This window comes from Sardina pilchardus, chromosome 3 (genome assembly GCF_963854185.1).
Source record: "Sardina pilchardus chromosome 3, fSarPil1.1, whole genome shotgun sequence".
In the NCBI taxonomy this organism is placed as follows: Eukaryota; Metazoa; Chordata; class Actinopteri; order Clupeiformes; family Clupeidae; genus Sardina; species Sardina pilchardus.
In genome coordinates this window covers 34,957,613-34,962,612 of record NC_084996.1, presented here as the reverse complement: position 1 = coordinate 34,962,612, position 5,000 = coordinate 34,957,613, and the positions used below count along the sequence as shown (strand labels likewise).

The following is a 5,000-nucleotide window of genomic DNA, read 5'->3' as shown; positions in this document are numbered from 1 at the left end:
TGATATGGGACGCTGATTGGTTTATTTGACCAGATCTACTTCATATAGGATCGAGCCCCAATATAGAATTACTCGCCCTCCCGCCAGCCAATCAGAAACATATTTTCAATAAATGCCTGGTAGTTTATTTTAAAAGTTGGTATACCATTATTATTGTGTGTGTTTTTTGTATTTTAATGAAAAACATTTTCCACATCAGTATTTTGTATCTTGTTTTGAGACATTTTTTTGAAACTTACAAAATGAAATTTGTAGTTTGTAACAAAATAGTTTTGGATGTAGGCCTATTTGTGCTGACTTCTGCACACACACACACACACACACACACACACACACACACACACACACACACACACACACACACACACACACGCAGAAGTAAACTTGCTCATTTAGTCTCATTGATCATGCTGTAATTGTGATCTGTAAATAGCTCATCAAACAGATTAGCATCCATCTTGTAGCGGAGGTGATCTTAAGTTCACATTCCTCCCGTGGACTGATGGCGAAGAGCTATACGCTATCAATGCCCTCGCTGAACTCTCTGTCTCTCTTCGTGCGTCTCTCTGCGCCAGCTCATGTGTTCGTCTCTCTCTCATTCTTACTGCCCACCCACCCGCCCCCTTCTATTTGTCTCTGAGAGCTGAGAGGATAGAGTGCACTTGGTAATTAGTGTCTGTGCTTACTGAAGTGATTTGGCTTTGATTCTACTTGATTAGGAACTGTGTGACAAGCACAAACAATTTCTCTCTCTCTTACACACACACACACACACACACACACACACACACACACACACACACACACACACACACACACACACACACACACACACTGCAGGGCATGCACACACTTAAAGCCATGCATCACCACGGGTATTCTGGAACCACCAATTATCTCATTAGCAAATTTTTGGGGTATTTTTTGGCAAATTTATTACATTCCACTTTTTTATAAACAAGCAAAGCTATTTAGCTAAATTGGTTTACTAGTGTATTAAATTATTGTTGGATGATAGTTTCATGTGCAACTAATTTATTGTAATAAAACATGTTAAAAGTGCATTTTATGTTTGCAAACCAATAGTGCGAGTGAAAAACAGCCGTTGTTTGGAAGTGTTCCATTCTCTGTGCAGGCGTGGGCATAGGCTACAGATCTCCTCCAGCTGTGTATGAATGGCAGGTTCTCTCTTCTGGTACGACTTCTAGCCCCTGCTGTGCCATTTACACCCTCCAGAAGATCATCAGGGATGCACAAGCAGACAAACACATTACCCATTCCATGCACAATTGGTTCCACATGGCCTTCAGAGCCTTCCCACACCAGCAGAAGCCAAGGACATCCTCCACGTCACACCATACCTTTTCTCTGGTGGCTTTGAAATCAGACAATGGGCCAGTAATGACCTTAAGGTCATCTGTGACCTGCCTCCAGAGGATGGGTCAGATCAGACAGCTCTGGCCATCACACCATCCTTCCATTGATCCCACAGAGTGTACTCTTGACCTCCACTGGAACTGCCACTCCAGCCTGATCACGTTGGCCACTCCAACAGCCTAAGATACAAGCACGAAGCTGTTCAATCTACCATCCCAACCATGCGTCATAGATAGAGTTCTTGTGAGCCAAAGCAACCCTCTTGGGCTTGACTATATCCTTACACCAATGAGAGCCAAGATCATCTTCCAGCACTTGTGGGGAAAGGCCTGAGAATAGAATGATCAGAGCTTCCCCCATGACCACCTAGAACCCAGGCTTTCATGGGAAAGGGAGCCCTCCCTACCATCACGTTCACTTGCCTTGTATGGCTGACTGAACATTCCGACAGCAAGTACCTGGAGAGTGCACTCATAATGGTCAAAATGTTGAGTGTGGAACAACAGACACTTTTCATCCTCAGCGGATGCTGCTTATGTTTTGACACAGTACATCCATGTCACTGTCGAATAGACAACACCAATACAATTATATTCAAATGTGATGTTTATTTGTTAGGATAAACCCCTTGAGATGATTCATCTAATTTCCGAGGGGGTCCTTAAACACATAAAAACACAAGACATACAAAGAGAGAAATTACACATACACTCACACACACAAAAGCTCTCCTATACCTGGCCACACTCAAATCCACAAGTTCCCAAAGATAAAAACGTTAACTGGGATAATAAAGTAACATACAGTAAGATATCAAGTACTTAGTAGGATACACAATAGAAATAAGTGAGCAGACTTGACAGCTTGTATTAGCCGGTATGAAATAGATGAAAAATAAATGAATAAATAAATCAAACAACAACAACAACAAAAATTAACTGTAACATGAGCATGCTGTTTGCAAATAGATAAAGAGAGATGACTTGAAACTATGGAAAGATGTGATAGATCTGAGAGAACTCGGCAGGTTGTTGCAGTCCGAGGGGGCTTTAAACTTAAAGGCAAAGCCACAAATGTGGGATGTTCAGTATGTCTTAAATTATATTATGACCTAAATGGAATTATATATTGTTTTAAATATGAGGGATATTTGAAGGTAATACATTAACTGTAGCCAGTGGAACTGTCTTCTGGACTTAGGTGTAAACAAATGTTGAGGTTGCCATTTCTGTTAAGCGTATGGAGTTGTTGCTCAATTTGGGACGACAGTATTCTGTTGAAATTCAGCACGCATGTGCACATGCAGCTCACTGCATTAAAGTGTACTGACAGACAGACTGGCTCGCTGTCTCACATCTCAAGCGTTCCCTTCCTAAGCCACCTTCACATCTTTTGTCACACATCAGAGCAATCTTATGGTGCGGTTGCCTAAGCGATGATGATTGACAGTGAAGGTATCCTAAACCCAAAGCCATACTTGACATTATGTATTTTTACGGTAGATTTCCACATTGTAGTCTAACCAAGGTGTCAGTCTTAACTTTGATTCCTTTCCAATCACTTTCCTGGTAAATGCATCTAAACTGCAAAAACATAGTCGGACACACTCCCCAAGACTCTGAGATCAACACACAATGTGTAAGTAAGTTACAAAGGAACTCAAGTATACTTTTTCTCCGGAGTCTATAGACTGACTCTAAGATAAAGATAAAAGTTCCCACGCTGGAGGAAAAGTGTGTAGTCTGAGGTTCATTTTTACCCAAGGCCGTTCTATACACACACACACACACACTCCCACATCTCACATAGAAGAGACTGAGACCAAACCGATGCTCATTATAGCTGAATGTCACCTGATATTGACAGTGAATATGTGGTAAATGTCAGACTCAATCAGATTCCATCTCAGACTTAAATATTTGTGTAGTGTGTGTGTGTGCATGTGTCTGTGGGAGTGTGCGTGTGCTTGCATGTGTGTGTGTGTGTGTGTGTGTGTGTGTGTGTGTGTGCGCACCTACATATGTTTTTGAAGCTGAAGTTAAACTTGAAGGCAGGCCTATTTTTAGTAACACTGCTATGGAATCTTGTGGGCTTAATACACATGGTCTCTGTCACAGCCACCAAGGGACCGCAATCTGATTGGAGTTGCCATAGGAACCAGCTGAGGCAATGGCCACACCATGGATGTGATCATGTCTTTGTGACTGAATGTGTGTGTGTGTGTGTGTGTGTGTGTGTGTGTGTGTGTGTGTGTGTGTGTGTGTGTGTGTGTGTGTGAGTGTGTTTGTTTGTGTATGTGTGTGTCGTCATTAGAAAACAGTAATTAATATGGTCAACCATGAGAAACAACATCCTGAGTGTGACACATTCTCAATTGCCAGCAAAACATTTACAGCCACTAATGCCATGCCATTTGGCATGATGCAGTAACATTTACTCAAATGAAGTGCCATTAGCCTAATCTAGCGGGACCTTGCTTTGATGGGATGTCAATGGGTTCTGATGCAATGCAACGTTAACTTAGCTCACGAAAGTCTGATAAAGGAGCTTTTAACTGAGCCTACCCTGCCTTTGATTATTAATACATTCAGGGGTGGGGGGGCTTTTCACCAGGCTTTTCTTTAATGATGGATTGATCCCTCGTCTTCCCTTTTCATGTGCATGGTTGTGTTCTCAGGGTGGGCTGACTTTAGGTTAGATAAAACAAATAAAAACTTCATACACTAACAAACATGCCTGTCAATAACGGAGTATTGTTTTCAACAAAGACGTGAATGTAAATTCCTAATTAATGTGTTGCCACTTGTGGCATTGCATCGTTAATTGCAGACGTCTTCTACCTAATCGCTGTTCATTCTTCTTTCTGGATCGTAACTCTTAACTCTATTACCTCTCTCTCTCTCTCTCTCTCTCTCTCTCTCTCTCTCTCTCTCTCTCTCTCTCTCTCTCTCTCTCTCTCTCTCTCTCTCTAGCAACGAGTTCCCTATACGTTGTCAGGGCCTTTTTATAAATAGAGGCAATGCCTTCAGATTAAGACGTGCGCCTTGATTAATTGCCGGTTTTGAAGCCCCGCCGTGATTTCGGGTGAGGACAGTGTGGGAGGGCGAGACAAAACAGCGAGGAATGAGGGAGGGAAGAGCAGGGAGAGGCAGAGTGTGAAAGAGACTTGAAGTTGTAATTAGTGGCGCTCTGTCAGCGAGGTGACAGGTAAAAGCCCACCTGTCTGTTAGAATTTGAATGCCTCTAATTCTAAATAGGGAAACCTAAATGCCGTCCGCACAGGCTGGGCCTATATGATTTGATAAATCGAAGACAGCTATGTAATTGTGACAGGAGGGGATTTTATCAGCGTATGGCAGTATGACATGTGCTCGAAAAAGTATCTATTTCGACAGCAGCAGCAGCAAGCTTGTGAACACGGCCATTTGAATGTACCAGTAGGCCTTCATCTCAGCAGTTGACGCAAGTTCCCCCGTGTGTTCCCTTCATAGAACTTTTTATCTGCCATAGAATTTGCGCGCGCTAATGTACGCGCAACGGCGCGCTGCGCTGCTAAGTACTAAACGTTGTCTGAGAGGCAAACTTTCTGTTTGCGTCCTGCTGCCAGGTAACTCAAGAGGTCG

General features: G+C 42.7%; 1 protein-coding gene across 1 annotated transcript in view; it reads left to right on the top strand.

The window, feature by feature from the left end:
* The first annotated feature begins 4,850 nt into the window (after positions 1-4,850).
* LOC134076262 (proline-rich protein 29-like) overlaps positions 4,851-5,000 on the top strand; it is a 4,239-nt gene continuing 4,089 nt past the window's right edge. Inside the window, exon 1 of the mRNA XM_062531259.1 lies at positions 4,851-5,000. This exon is cut by the window's right edge and continues 147 nt beyond it. The gene's annotated coding sequence lies outside the window, so the exon portion shown is untranslated.